Source organism: Anguilla anguilla, chromosome 16 (assembly GCF_013347855.1).
Source record: "Anguilla anguilla isolate fAngAng1 chromosome 16, fAngAng1.pri, whole genome shotgun sequence".
Classification (NCBI taxonomy): domain Eukaryota; kingdom Metazoa; phylum Chordata; class Actinopteri; order Anguilliformes; family Anguillidae; genus Anguilla; species Anguilla anguilla.
Window position 1 is genome coordinate 1884342 of NC_049216.1, and position 16108 is coordinate 1900449.

The 16108-nt window shown below is 38.7% G+C and overlaps 2 protein-coding genes and 1 long non-coding RNA gene across 3 annotated transcripts in view; all 3 read left to right on the forward strand.

The window, feature by feature from the left end:
- LOC118215092 overlaps positions 1-16108 on the forward strand; it is an 800072-nt gene that overhangs the window by 355168 nt on the left and 428796 nt on the right. The window lies entirely within an intron of this gene.
- Positions 1-16108, forward strand: part of LOC118215097 (NLR family CARD domain-containing protein 3-like) — a 151156-nt gene that overhangs the window by 119517 nt on the left and 15531 nt on the right. The window lies entirely within an intron of this gene.
- LOC118215127 lies at positions 2108-11856 on the forward strand. The gene is made up of 3 exons (XR_004762766.1): positions 2108-2128; positions 8208-8318; positions 11299-11856. It is a non-coding gene; the product is annotated as an uncharacterized LOC118215127 (long non-coding RNA).

The following is a 16108-nucleotide window of genomic DNA, read 5'->3' on the forward strand; positions in this document are numbered from 1 at the left end:
ACAGGCTTTTATTTGTTTTTTCTTTTTTGTTTTCTGCAATAATCGTTTGAAAGTATTTCTGGGCCATTCGTGAATGTAAAACAGTAATAAAATGACACATCAGCAAAGAATTCACAGATTGTTGTGCAGATAACTAAAAGCAGTGAAATGTTGCAATGGATTTTCCAAGACATCCCAAAACCTTTCCAAATTGCACATTTTAGATAACGTTTTGAACAGGTTATCTACACTACAAAAGAAGTTTTCTTCTCTCAAAATCACATATTTTGAATAAATAACAGAGGTGAATCAGTTCTAACATGTTTTTGGGAGTTAATTTCTTACAGCAGTTAACATTATGCTGAATGTTGAAATACAAATGTTACAGTAGCTGGCAGGAATTAGCAGAAATTATAACAGAAAACTAATATTAGTTTGAGTTGAACTTGCTTTGCTGCTGCTGCCGTTACTCACTTTGCTAGAGATTTCATCCATTAGAAGCTTTGCAAAAGAAAGAGACGGTCTGTATCTGTTCGCTGCTGCAGCGGCTGATTGCAATGCCAGCTGCAAGTGTGTTGTTTACATTCCGAACATTCCACTAGTGTTAATTAATGGGAAATTTTCTTGGTAAACATATATAAAATATAAATAAAAATGGTAAATATCTGAAAAATATTTGCACTACTGACAAGAAAAGCACAAGCAACTAGGTGAAGCTACGAGATAAAAAAGGTAGGTCTTGCTGAAAAACTGTAGGAGGAGTAGCGTACAGGATGTTGACTTGATGTGGAATAAGAAGAAATAATAAGGAGAACACTAAATTCACTTCAGTAAACTTACATGCCCACCAGTAGGGCTCTCACATGGTCTAGAGCACACTCTCCAAACCAATCGGAACTTTCTAAATATGAAAATAATGCCTCTAATTGAGATTTGCTTTTTCGAGCTCTTCAATTACTGTTATCACAGTGAAAAAACCTTTTCTTCGATCCACCATAATTATGAATTCATTTCATAGTACAATGCTAAGCTGTTTTGAGAGCGAGCTCGCTTCAGTCTGCATGCACTCTCTGCTTGTCAGCACAATCTGCATTACGCACAGGGAGTGGAGGCAGATACGCACTTAGGTTACTAGCAAATGGCAGGACCCACAGACAGCAATGAGGGCTCATTTGACAGGTGACAGTCTTGTTTAATTCATTCTGTAACTTGATTGACTTAAAAGTAAACCTATGGCTGTTCAGATAACCAAATGCCTACTGAACAAAATAGTATACGTAAAGACAGCATCGGGTGGTCAGATATGCCGGCCAAGTTTCAGGTGGATGCTTGACAGATTGAGTTGAAAATGGCACCTGAACTGGCTAACAGTCTTAGCTTGAATATGAGCAAGGGCATTTGGGATTACAGAAACTCTTACATTGACAAAAGAGCCATAAAGATGCAAGTATTGGATATACCAAAAGTGACTGCAGTGTAAGTACATTACATATGGAATTTAAAACTTTTTTCTGAATGATTGTTTTGGTGATCTGAGGTGCTGTTCTGAAAGCTTAAATGGAATACATTTTTTCATGCAAAAATAAGAAAGGCAAAGTAACTATGGAAAGTATAAAAAACATGTTTTATGATGTGGGTTAGTGTGCAATGAGTGATTGGGGGATGGGGAGGCTCCTTTCATTTTACTGACATTTATTGCCATTAGCGCTGATAAGGGAACGAGTGGTGTTGTTGGCCAAAAAGGAGGCTGTTGCAGCCGTTGAGCTTGAATTTGTGACGTGTTTGTAGCCCCTTTTTTAATAAATTGCAAATCTTTACTTTATCCCCATTCTGTGGGCGCTGCTGCCCATACCACTAGGGGGCAGGAGGGAAATATACCTTTCAGTGTCACTGTCACCTTTCAGGTGTAGGTGGGTGTATTATGTCACATTCAGGTGTATGTGGGGTTTATTATGTCATCGCCAGATGTGCAGTGACATAGTGCTGTGGTAAGAAGATGAATTTAACTGGATTCTCTGTCTCTATGTTTTGTTCACAGGGTCCAGGTAGAAAGAGCAGGGTCACCTGTACCCAGCTGTGTGTCTCTGAAGAGTGATCATTCAATGGATCCTCCTCTCAATTTCAGAGGAGAGTTCACAGGTGATCAAAGGTAATTAAATAGACTTAAATTGACTCTATTTAACCCCTTAACCACAAGCATTTAAAAAGGCAATTTCCACCTGGTTTGCAGTGCTCTTAAAGGTCCAGGAAACTAGATTTTTGTTATATTCCCCAGAAGTGACGACAGATTTTCTTCTTAATGCTTCTTTCACGTTTTTAACCGAATTAGAACCATTGAATTGTAATAGACACGGTTAGATTATTGCGACCTGTTTAGCAGACATGGGCAGGTTGGGTGTGTATCCTGCGCTCATTAACATTCATACCTGTAAGACACATCATACAGTATGTAAACCGTTTCTCATCGCTAGCTAGGTGAGAGCTGGTTAGAGCAGATTGTCCCATGCAGTACCCAACAAAATGAAAGAAAGCAACATAAACTAGGCGTTCCCATCATATAATTAAACCTGAAGATTATTCAACTTGTAATAGCATTGTAACACTGAGCTACTGTACACTAACATTACACTCTATAGCAGTCTCAAATTCTGGACATTACACCCAAATAAAGACAGGCTTTGATTCCACATGTCTTAGCTTGAAAACGTTTTAATTGTCGCTAGCTAATGGTAGGCATCCTTACCGATCCAGCACGTTCTGCGAAAAGTTATTTTGTTCTGAGAAAATGGGCAATGCAAATACTAACTGCACTGGTTATTGTAATACTGGAGTGCCTGTGGGCTCCAGAATTAAAACCCATTTCTTGTAGGTCTCTTCATTTTTGGCAAAAGAAAAGAATGTATTGCTTTCTCCACATCCAGAGAAGGGGCAATGCTTAGGCATTTTCAATTTAGCTTGCCTAGCGTGCACAAAAGTGGCAAGAGCATTATTTACACATTACATGTAGAAAAAATTTCACTGGACTTAAGGGTTTGTTGCATAACTAACACCCAATGAACCCTGCCCATTGCAAACCTGGCGTTTAGCCAAGGGGGAGAGCAAGCCAATTTCAGCACAGGCTTTTATTTGTTTTTTCTATTTTTATTTTTTGCAATAATCGTTTGAAAGTATTTCTGGGCCATTCGTGAATGTAAACCAGTAATAAAATGACACATCAGCAAAGAATTCACAGATTGTTGTGCAGATAACTAAAAGCAGTGAAATGTTGCAATGGATTTTCCAAGACATCCCAAAACCTTTCCAAATTGCACATTTTAGATAACGTTTTGAACAGGTTATCTACACTACAAAAGAAGTTTTCTGCTCTCAAAATCACATATTTTGAATTAATAACAGAGGTGAATCAGTTCTAACATGTTTTTGGGAGTTAATTTCTTACAGCAGTTAACATTATGCTGAATGTTGAAATACAAATGTTACAGTAGCTGGAAGGAATTAGCAGAAATTATAAAAGAAAACGAATATTAGTTTGAGTTGAACTTGCTTTGCTGCTGCTGCCGTTACTCACTTTGCTGGATATTTCATCCATTAGACGCTTTGCAAAAGAAAGAGACGGTCTGTATCTGTTGCTGCTGCAGTGGCTGATTGCAATGTCAGCTGCAAGTGTGTTGTTCACATTCCGAACATTCCACTAGTGTTAGTTAATGGGACAATTTCTTGGTAAACATAAATACAATATGAATAAAAAATGTAAATAAAAATGGTAAATATCTCAAAAATATTTGCACTACTGACAAGAAAAGCACAAGCAACTAGGTGAAGCTACAAGATAAAAAAGGTAGGTCTTGCTGAAAAACTGTAGGAGTAGCGTACAGGATGTTGACTTGATGTGGAATAAGAAGAAATAATGAGGAGAACACTAAATTCACTTCAGTAAACTTACATGCCCACCAGTAGGGCTCTCACATGGTCTAGAGCACACTCTCCAAACCAATCGGAACTTTCTAAATATGGAAATAATGCCTCTAATTGAGATTTGCTTTTTCGAGCTCTTCAATTACTGTTATCACAGTGCAGAAACCTTTTTCTTCGATCCACCATAATTATGAATTCATTTCATAGTACAATGCTAAGCTGTTTTGAGAGCGAGCTCGCTTCAGTCTGCATGCACTCTCTGCTTGTCAGCACAATCTGCATTACGCACAGGGAGTGGAGGCAGATACGCACTTAGGTTACTAGCAAATGGCTGGACCCACAGACAGCAATGAGGGCTCATTTGACAGGTGACAGTCTTGTTTAATTCATTCTGTAACTTGATTGACTTAAAAGTAAACCTATGGCTGTTCAGATAACCAAATGCCTACTGAACAAAATACTATACGTAAAGACAGCATCGGGTGGTCAGATATGCCGGCCAAGTTTCAGGTGGATGCTTGACAGATTGAGTTGAAAATGGCACCTGAACTGGCTAACAGTCTTAGCTTGAATATGAGCAAGGGCATTTGGGATTACAGAAACTCTTACATTGACAAAAGAGCCATAAAGATGCAAGTATTGGATATACCAAAAGTGACTGCAGTGTAAGTACATTACATATGGAATTTAAAACTTTTTTCTGAATGATTGTTTTGGTGATCTGAGGTGCTGTTCTGAAAGCTTAAATGGAATACATTTTTTCATGCAAAAATAAGAAAGGCAAAGTAACTATGGAAAGTATAAAAAACATGTTTTATGATGTGGGTTAGTGTGCAATGAGTGATTGGGGGATGGGGAGGCTCCTTTCATTTTACTGACATTTATTGCCATTAGCGCTGATAAGGGAACGAGTGGTGTTGTTGGCCAAAAAGGAGGCTGTTGCAGCCGTTGAGCTTGAATTTGTGACGTGTTTGTAGCCCCTTTTTTAATAAATTGCAAATCTTTACTTTGTCTCCATTCTGTGGGCGCTGCTGCCCATACCACTAGGGGGCAGGAGGGAAATATACCTTTCAATGTCATTGTCACCTTTCAGGTGTAGGTGGGTGTATTATGTCACATTCAGGTGTATGTGGGGTTTATTATGTCATCGCCAGATGTGCAGTGACATAGAGCTGTGGTAAGAAGATGAATTTAACTGGATTCTCTGTCTCTATGTTTTGTTCACAGGGTCAAGGTAGAAAGAGCAGGGTCACATGTACCCAGCTGTGTGTCTCTGAAGAGTGATCATTCAATGGGTCCTCCTCTCAATTTCAGAGGAGAGTTCACAGGTGATCAAAGGTAATTAAATAGACTTAAATTGACTCTATTTAACCCCTTAACCCCAAGCATTTAAAAAGGCAATTTCCACCTGGTTTGCAGTGCTCTTAAAGGTCCAGGAAACTAGATTTTTGTTATATTCCCCAGAAGTGACGACAGATTTTCTTCTTAATGCTTCTTTCACGTTTTTAACCGAATTAGAACCATTGAATTGTAATAGACACGGTTAGATTATTGCGACCTGTTTAGCAGACATGGGCAGGTTGGGTGTGTATCCTGCGCTCATTAACATTCATACTTGTAAGACAGGTCATATGTAAACCATTTCTCATCGCTAGCTCGGTTAGAGCTGGTTAGAGCAGATTGTCCCATGCAGTACCCAACAAAATGAAAGAAAGCAACATAAACTAGGCGTTCCCATCGTATGATTAAACCTGAAGATTATTCAACTTGTAATAGCATTGTAACACTGAGCTACTGTACACTAACATTACACTCTATAGCAGTCTCAAACTCTGGACATTACACCCACATAAAGACAGGCTTTGATTCCACATGTCTTAGCTTGAAAACATTTAATTGTCGCTAGCTAATGGTAGGCATCCTTACCGATCCAGCACGTTCTGCGAAAAGTACGTTTGTTCTGAGAAAATGGGCAATGCAAATACTAACTGCACTGGTTATTGTAATACTGGAGTGCCTGTGGGCTCCAGAATTAAAACCCATTTCTTGTAGGTCTCTTCATTTTTGGCAAAAGAAAAGAATGTATTGCTTTCTCCACATCCAGAGAAGGGGCAATGCTTAGGCATTTTCAATTTAGCTTGCCTAGCGTGCACAAAAGTGGCAAGAGCATTATTTACACATTACATGTAGAAAGAATTTCACTGGACTTAAGGGTTTTGTTACATAACTAACACCCAATGAACCCTGCACATTGAAAACCTGGCGTTTAGCCAAGGGGGAGAGCAAGCCAATTTCGGCACAGGCTTTTATTTGTTTTTTCTTTTTTTGTCTTTTGCAATAATCATTTGAAAGTATTTCTGGGCCATTCGTGAATGTAAAACAGTAATACAATGACACATCAGCAAAGAATTCACAGATTGTTGTGCAGATAACTAAAAGCAGTGAAATGTTGCAATGGATTTTCCAAGACATCCCAAAACCTTTCCAAATTGCACATTTTAGATAACGTTTTGAACAGGTTATCTACACTACAAAATAAGTTTTCTTCTCTCAAAATCACATATTTTGAATAAATAACAGAGGTGAATCAGTTCTAACATGTTTTGGGAGTTAATTTCTTACAGCAGTTAACATTATGCTGAATGTTGAAATACAAATGTTACAGTAGCTGGCAAGAATTAACAGAAATTATAACAGAAAACTAATATTAGTTTGAGTTGAACTTGCTTTGCTGCTGCTGCCGTTACTCACTTTGCTAGAGATTTCATCCATTAGAAGCTTTGCAAAAGAAAGAGACGGTCTGTATCTGTCGCTGCTGCAGCGGCTGATTGCAATGTCAGCTGCAAGTGTGTTGTTTACATTCCGAACATTCCACTAGTGTTAATTAATGGGAAATTTTCTTGGTAAACATAAATAAAATATAAATAAAAATGGTAAATATCTCAAAAATATTTGCACTACTGACAAGAAAAGCACAAGCAACTAGGTGAAGCTACGAGATAAAAAAGGTAGGTCTTGCTGAAAAACTGTAGGAGGAGTAGCGTACAGGATGTTGACTTGATGTGGAATAAGAAGAAATAATAAGGAGAACACTAAATTCACTTCAGTAAACTTACATGCCCACCAGTAGGGCTCTCACATGGTCTAGAGCACACTCTCCAAACCAATCGGAACTTTCTAAATATGGAAATAATGCCTCTAATTGAGATTTGCTTTTTCGAGCTCTTCAATTACTGTTATCACAGTGCAAAACCTTTTCTTCGATCCACCATAGTTATGAATTCATTTCATAGTACAATGCTAAGCTGTTTTGAGAGCGAGCTCGCTTCAGTCTGCATGCACTCTCTGCTTGTCAGCACAATCTGCATTACGCACAGGGAGTGGAGGCAGATACGCACTTAGGTTACTAGCAAATGGCTGGACCCACAGACAGCAATGAGGGCTCATTTGACAGGTGACAGTCTTGTTTAATTCATTCTGTAACTTGATTGACTTAAAAGTAAACCTATCGCTGTTCAGATAACCAAATGCCTACTGAACAAAATAGTATACGTAAAGACAGCATCGGGTGGTCAGATATGCCGGCCAAGTTTCAGGTGGATGCTTGACAGATTGAGTTGAAAATGGCACCTGAACTGGCTAACAGTCTTAGCTTGAATATGAGCAAGGGCATTTGGGATTACAGAAACTCTTACATTGACAAAAGAGCCATAAAGATGCAAGTATTGGATATACCAAAAGTGACTGCAGTGTAAGTACATTACATATGGAATTTAAAACTTTTTTCTGAATGATTGTTTTGGTGATCTGAGGTGCTGTTCTGACAGCTTAAATGGAATACATTTTTTCATGCAAAAATAAGAAAGGCAAAGTAATTATGGAAAGTATAAAAAACATGTTTTATGATGTGGGTTAGTGTGCAATGAGTGATTGGGGGATGGGGAGGCTCCTTTCATTTTACTGACATTTATTGCCATTAGCGCTGATAAGGGAACGAGTGGTGTTGTTGGCCAAAAAGGAGGCTGTTGCAGCCGTTGAGCTTGAATTTGTGACGTGTTTGTAGCCCCTTTTTTAATAAATTGCAAATCTTTACTTTATCCCCATTCTGTGGGCGCTGCTGCCCATACCACTAGGGGGCAGGAGGGAAATATACCTTTCAGTGTCACTGTCACCTTTCAGGTGTAGGTGGGTGTATTATGTCACATTCAGGTGTATGTGGGGTTTATTATGTCATCGCCAGATGTGCAGTGACATAGAGCTGTGGTAAGAAGATGAATTTAACTGGAATCTCTGTCTCTGTGTTTTGTTCACAGGGTCCAGGTAGAAAGAGCAGGGTCACCTGTACCCAGCTGTGTGTCTCTGAAGAGTGATTTTTCAATGCCACTTCCACAAGATTTCAGAGGAGAGTTCACAGGTGATCAAAGGTAATTAAATAGGCTTAAATTGACACTACTATTTAACCCCTTAACCCCAAGCATTTAAAAAGGCAATTTCCACCTGGTTTGCACTGCTCTTAAAGGTCCAGGAAACTAGATTGTTTTTATATTCCCCAGAAGTGACGACAGATTTTCTTCTTAATGCTTCTTTCACGTTTTTAACCGAATTAGAACCATTGAATTGTAATAGACACGGTTAGATTATTGCGACCTGTTTAGCAGACATGGGCAGGTTGGGTGTGTATCCTGCGCTCATTAACATTCATACTTGTAAGACAGGTCATATGTAAACCATTTCTCATCGCTAGCTCGGTTAGAGCTGGTTAGAGCAGATTGTCCCATGCAGTACCCAACAAAATGAAAGAAAGCAACATAAACTAGGCGTTCCCATCGTATGATTAAACCTGAAGATTATTCAACTTGTAATAGCATTGTAACACTGAGCTACTGTACACTAACATTACACTCTATAGCAGTCTCAAATTCTGGACATTACACCCAAATAAAGACAGGCTTTGATTCCACATGTCTTAGCTTGAAAACGTTTTAATTGTCGCTAGCTAATGGTAGGCATCCTTACCGATCCAGCACGTTCTGCGAAAAGTTCTTTTGTTCTGAGAAAATGGGCAATGCAAATACTAACTGCACTGGTTATTGTAATACTGGAGTGCCTGTGGGCTCCAGAATTAAAACCCATTTCTTGTAGGTCTCTTCATTTTTGGCAAAAGAAAAGAATGTATTGCTTTCTCCACATCCAGAGAAGGGGCAATGCTTAGACATTTTCAATTTAGCTTGCCTAGCGTGCACAAAAGTGGCAAGAGCATTATTTACACATTACATGTAGAAAGAATTTCACTGGACTTAAGGGTTTTGTTACATAACTAACACCCAATGAACCCTGCCCATTGAAAACCTGGCGTTTAGCCAAGGGGGAGAGCAAGCCAATTTCGGCACAGGCTTTTATTTGTTTTTTCTTTTTTTGTTTTTTGCAATAATCATTTGAAAGTATTTCTGGGCCATTCGTGAATGTAAAACAGTAATAAAATACCACATCAGCAAAGAATTCACAGATTGTTGTGCCGATAACTAAAAGCAGTGAAATGTTGCAATGGATTTTCCAAGACATCCCAAAACCTTTCCAAATTGCACATTTTAGATAACGTTTTGAACAGGTTATCTACACTACAAAAGAAGTTTTCTTCTCTCAAAATCACATATTTTGAATAAATAACTGAGGTGAATCAGTTCTAACATGTTTTTGGGAGTTAATTTCTTACAGCAGTTAACATTATGCTGAATGTTGAAATACAAATGTTACAGTAGCTGGCAGGAATTAGCAGAAATTATAACAGAAAACTAATATTAGTTTGAGTTGAACTTGCTTTGCTGCTGCTGCCGTTACTCACTTTGCTAGAGATTTCATCCATTAGAAGCTTTGCAAAAGAAAGAGACGGTCTGTATCTGTCGCTGCTGCAGCGGCTGATTGCAATGTCAGCTGCAAGTGTGTTGTTTACATTCCGAACATTCCACTAGTGTTAATTAATGGGAAATTTTCTTGGTAAACATAAATAAAATATAAATAAAATGGTAAATATCTCAAAAATATTTGCACTACTGACAAGAAAAGCACAAGCAACTAGGTGAAGCTACGAGATAAAAAAGGTAGGTCTTGCTGAAAAACTGTAGGAAGAGTAGCGTACAGGATGTTGACTTGATGTGGAATAAGAAGAAATAATAAGGAGAACACTAAATTCACTTCAGTAAACTTACATGCCCACCAGTAGGGCTCTCACATGGTCTAGAGCACACTCTCCAAACCAATCGGAACTTTCTAAATATGGAAATAATGCCTCTAATTGAGATTTGCTTTTTCGAGCTCTTCAATTACTGTTATCACAGTGCAAAACCCTTTCTTCGATCCACCATAGTTATGAATTCATTTCATAGTACAATGCTAAGCTGTTTTGAGAGCGAGCTCGCTTCAGTCTGCATGCACTCTCTGCTTGTCAGCACAATCTGCATTACGCACAGGGAGTGGAGGCAGATACGCACTTAGGTTACTAGCAAATGGCTGGACCCACAGACAGCAACTGAGGGCTCATTTGACAGGTGACAGTCTTGTTTAATTCATTCTGTAACTTGATTGACTTAAAAGTAAACCTATCGCTGTTCAGATAACCAAATGCCTACTGAACAAAATAGTATATGTAAAGACAGCATCGGGTGGTCAGATATGCCGGCCAAGTTTCAGGTGGATGCTTGACAGATTGAGTTGAAAATGGCACCTGAACTGGCTAACAGTCTTAGCTTGAATATGAGCAAGGGCATTTGGGATTACAGAAACTCTTACATTGACAAAAGAGCCATAAAGATGCAAGTATTGGATATACCAAAAGTGACTGCAGTGTAAGTACATTACATATGGAATTTAAAACGTTTTTCTGAATGATTGTTTTGGTGATCTGAGGTGCTGTTCTGACAGCTTAAATGGAATAAATTTTTTCATGCAAAAATAAGAAAGGCAAAGTAACTATGGAAAGTATAAAAAACATGTTTTATGATGTGGGTTAGTGTGCAATGAGTGATTGGGGGATGGGGAGGCTCCTTTCATTTTACTGACATTTATTGCCATTAGCGCTGATAAGGGAACGAGTGGTGTTGTTGGCCAAAAAGGAGGCTGTTGCAGCCGTTGAGCTTGAATTTGTGACGTGTTTGTAGCCCCTTTTTTAATAAATTGCAAATCTTTACTTTATCCCCATTCTGTGGGCGCTGCTGCCCATACCACTAGGGGGCAGGAGGGAAATATACCTTTCAGTGTCACTGTCACCTTTCAGGTGTAGGTGGGTGTATTATGTCACATTCAGGTGTATGTGGGGTTTATTATGTCATCGCCAGATGTGCAGTGACATAGAGCTGTGGTAAGAAGATGAATTTAACTGGAATCTCTGTCTCTGTGTTTTGTTCACAGGGTCCAGGTAGAAAGAGCAGGGTCACCTGTACCCAGCTGTGTGTCTCTGAAGAGTAATCGTTCAATGCCACTTCCACGCAATTTCAGAGGAGAGTTCACAGGTGATCAAAGGTAATTAAATAGGCTTAAATTGACGCTACTATTTAACCCCTTAACCCCAAGCATTTAAAAAGGCAATTTCCACCTGGTTTGCACTGCTCTTAAAGGTCCAGGAAACTAGGCTGTTGTTATATTCCCCAGAAGTGACGACAGATTTTCTTCTTAATGCTTCTTTCACGTTTTTAACCGAATTAGAACCATTGAATTGTAATAGACACGGTTAGATTATTGCGACCTGTTTAGCAGACATGGGCAGGTTGGGTGTGTATCCTGCGCTCATTAACATTCATACTTGTAAGACAGGTCATATGTAAACCATTTCTCATCGCTAGCTTGGTTAGAGCTGGTTAGAGCAGATTGTCCCATGCAGTACCCGACAAAATGAAAGAAAGCAACATAAACTAGGCGTTCCCATCGTATGATTAAACCTGAAGATTATTCAACTTGTAATAGCATTGTAACACTGAGCTACTGTACACTAACATTACACTCTATAGCAGTCTCAAATTCTGGACATTACACCCAAATAAAGACAGGCTTTGATTCCACATGTCTTAGCTTGAAAACGTTTTAATTGTCGCTAGCTAATGGTAGGCATCCTTACCGATCCAGCACGTTCTGCGAAAAGTTCTTTTGTTCTGAGAAAATGGGCAATGCAAATACTAACTGCACTGGTTATTGTAATACTGGAGTGCCTGTGGGCTCCAGAATTAAAACCCATTTCTTGTAGGTCTCTTCATTTTTGGCAAAAGAAAAGAATGTATTGCTTTCTCCACATCCAGAGAAGGGGCAGTGCTTAGGCATTTTCAATTTAGCTTGCCTAGCGTGCACAAAAGTGGCAAGAGCATTATTTACACATTACATGTAGAAAGAATTTCACTGGACTTAAGGGTTTTGTTACATAACTAACACCCAATGAACCCTGCACATTGAAAACTTGGCGTTTAGCCAAGGGGGAGAGCAAGCTAATTTCGGCACAGGCTTTTATTTGTTTTTTTTTTTTTGTTTTCTGCAATAATCGTTTGAAAGTATTTCTGGGCCATTCGTGAATGTAAAACAGTAATACAATGACACATCAGCAAAGAATTCACAGATTGTTGTGCAGATAACTAAAAGCAGTGAAATGTTGCAATGGATTTTCCAAGACATCCCAAAACCTTTCCAAATTGCACATTTTAGATAACGTTTTGAACAGGTTATCTACACTACAAAAGAAGTTTTCTTCTCTCAAAATCGCATATTTTGAATTAATAACAGAGGTGAATCAGTTCTAACAGTTTTTTGGGAGTTAATTTCTTACAGCAGTTAACATTATGCTGAATGTTGAAATACAAATGTTACAGTAGCTGGCAGGAATTAGCAGAAATTATAACAGAAAACTAATATTAGTTTGAGTTGAACTTGCTTTGCTGCTGCTGCCGTTACTCACTTTGCTAGAGATTTCATCCATTAGAAGCTTTGCAAAAGAAAGAGACGGTCTGTATCTGTCGCTGCTGCAGCGGCTGATTGCAATGTCAGCTGCAAGTGTGTTGTTTACATTCCGAACATTCCACTAGTGTTAATTAATGGGAAATTTTCTTGGTAAACATAAATAAAATATAAATAAAAATGGTAAATATCTCAAAAATATTTGCACTACTGACAAGAAAAGCACAAGCAACTAGGTGAAGCTACGAGATAAAAAAGGTAGGTCTTGCTGAAAAACTGTAGGAGGAGTAGCGTACAGGATGTTGACTTGATGTGGAATAAGAAGAAATAATAAGGAGAACACTAAATTCACTTCAGTAAACTTACATGCCCACCAGTAGGGCTCTCACATGGTCTAGAGCACACTCTCCAAACCAATCGGAACTTTCTAAATATGGAAATAATGCCTCTAATTGAGATTTGCTTTTTCGAGCTCTTCAATTACTGTTATCACAGTGAAAAAACCTTTTCTTCGATCCACCATAGTTATGAATTCATTTCATAGTACAATGCTAAGCTGTTTTGAGAGCGAGCTCGCTTCAGTCTGCATGCACTCTCTGCTTGTCAGCACAATCTGCATTACGCACAGGGAGTGGAGGCAGATACGCACTTAGGTTGCTAGCAAATGGCAGGACCCACAGACAGCAACGAGGGCTCATTTGACAGGTGACAGTCTTGTTTAATTCATTCTGTAACTTGATTGACTTAAAAGTAAACCTATCGCTGTTCAGATAACCAAATGCCTACTGAACAAAATAGTATATGTAAAGACAGCATCGGGTGGTCAGATATGCCGGCCAAGTTTCAGGTGGATGCTTGACAGATTGAGTTGAAAATGGCACCTGAACTGGCTAACAGTCTTAGCTTGAATATGAGCAAGGGCATTTGGGATTACAGAAACTCTTACATTGACAAAAGAGCCATAAAGATGCAAGTATTGGATATACCAAAAGTGACTGCAGTGTAAGTACATTACATATGGAATTTAAAACTTTTTTCTGAATGATTGTTTTGGTGATCTGAGGTGCTGTTCTGACAGCTTAAATGGAATACATTTTTCATGCAAAAATAAGAAAGGCAAAGTAATTATGGAAAGTATAAAAAACATGTTTTATGATGTGGGTTAGTGTGCAATGAGTGATTGGGGGATGGGGAGGCTCCTTTCATTTTACTGACATTTATTGCCATTAGCGCTGATAAGGGAACGAGTGGTGTTGTTGGCCAAAAAGGAGGCTGTTGCAGCCGTTGAGCTTGAATTTGTGACGTGTTTGTAGCCCCTTTTTTAATAAATTGCAAATCTTTACTTTATCCCCATTCTGTGGGCGCTGCTGCCCATACCACTAGGGGGCAGGAGGGAAATATACCTTTCAGTGTCACTGTCACCTTTCAGGTGTAGGTGGGTGTATTATGTCACATTCAGGTGTATGTGGGGTTTATTATGTCATCGCCAGATGTGCAGTGACATAGAGCTGTGGTAAGAAGATGAATTTAACTGGAATCTCTGTCTCTGTGTTTTGTTCACAGGGTCCAGGTAGAAAGAGCAGGGTCACCTGTACCCAGCTGTGTGTCTCTGAAGAGTGATCATTCAATGCCACTTCCACTCACTTTCAGAGGAGAGTTCACAGGTGATCAAAGGTAATTAAATAGGCTTAAATTGACACTACTATTTAACCCCTTAACCCCAAGCATTTAAAAAGGCAATTTCCACCTGGTTTGCACTGCTCTTAAAGGTCCAGGAAACTAGATTTTTGTTATATTCCCCAGAAGTGACGACAGATTTTCTTCTTAATGCTTCTTTCACGTTTTTAACCGAATTAGAACCATTGAATTGTAATAGACACGGTTAGATTATTGCGACCTGTTTAGCAGACATGGGCAGGTTGGGTGTGTATCCTGCGCTCATTAACATTCATACTTGTAAGACAGGTCATATGTAAACCATTTCTCATCGCTAGCTCGGTTAGAGCTGGTTAGAGCAGATTGTCCCATGCAGTACCCAACAAAATGAAAGAAAGCAACATAAACTAGGCGTTCCCATCGTATGATTAAACCTGAAGATTATTCAACTTGTAATAGCATTGTAACACTGAGCTACTGTACACTAACATTACACTCTATAGCAGTCTCAAATTCTGGACATTACACCCAAATAAAGACAGGCTTTGATTCCACATGTCTTAGCTTGAAAACATTTTAATTGTCGCTAGCTAATGGTAGGCATCCTTACCGATCCAGCACGTTCTGCGAAAAGTTCTTTTGTTCTGAGAAAATGGGCAATGCAAATACTAACTGCACTGGTTATTGTAATACTGGAGTGCCTGTGGGCTCCAGAATTAAAACCCATTTCTTGTAGGTCTCTTCATTTTTGGCAAAAGAAAAGAATGTATTGCTTTCTCCACATCCAGAGAAGGGGCAATGCTTAGGCATTTTCAATTTAGCTTGCCTAGCGTGCACAAAAGTGGCAAGAGCATTATTTACACATTACATGTAGAAAGAATTTCACTGGACTTAAGGGTTTTGTTACATAACTAACACCCAATGAACCCTGCCCATTGAAAACCTGGCGTTTAGCCAAGGGGGAGAGCAAGCCAATTTCGGCACAGGCTTTTATTTGTTTTTTCTTTTTTTGTTTTCTGCAATAATCGTTTGAAAGTATTTCTGGGCCATTCGTGAATGTAAAACAGTAATACAATGACACATCAGCAAAGAATTCACAGATTGTTGTGCAGATAACTAAAAGCAGTGAAATGTTGCAATGGATTTTCCAAGACATCCCAAAACCTTTCCAAATTGCACATTTTAGATAACGTTTTGAACAGGTTATCTACACTACAAAAGAAGTTTTCTTCTCTCAAAATCACATATTTTGAATAAATAACTGAGGTGAATCAGTTCTAACATGTTTTTGGGAGTTATTATCTTACAGCAGTTAACATTATGCTGAATGTTGAAATACAAATGTTACAGTAGCTGGCAAGAATTAACAGAAATTATAACAGAAAACTAATATTAGTTTGAGTTGAACTTGCTTTGCTGCTGCTGCCGTTACTCACTTTGCTAGAGATTTCATCCATTAGAAGCTTTGCAAAAGAAAGAGACGGTCTGTATCTGTCGCTGCTGCAGCGGCTGATTGCAATGTCAGCTGCAAGTGTGTTGTTCACATTCCGAACATTCCACTAGTGTTAATTAATGGGAAATTTTCTTGTGAAACATAAATAAAATATAAATACAAATGGTAAATATC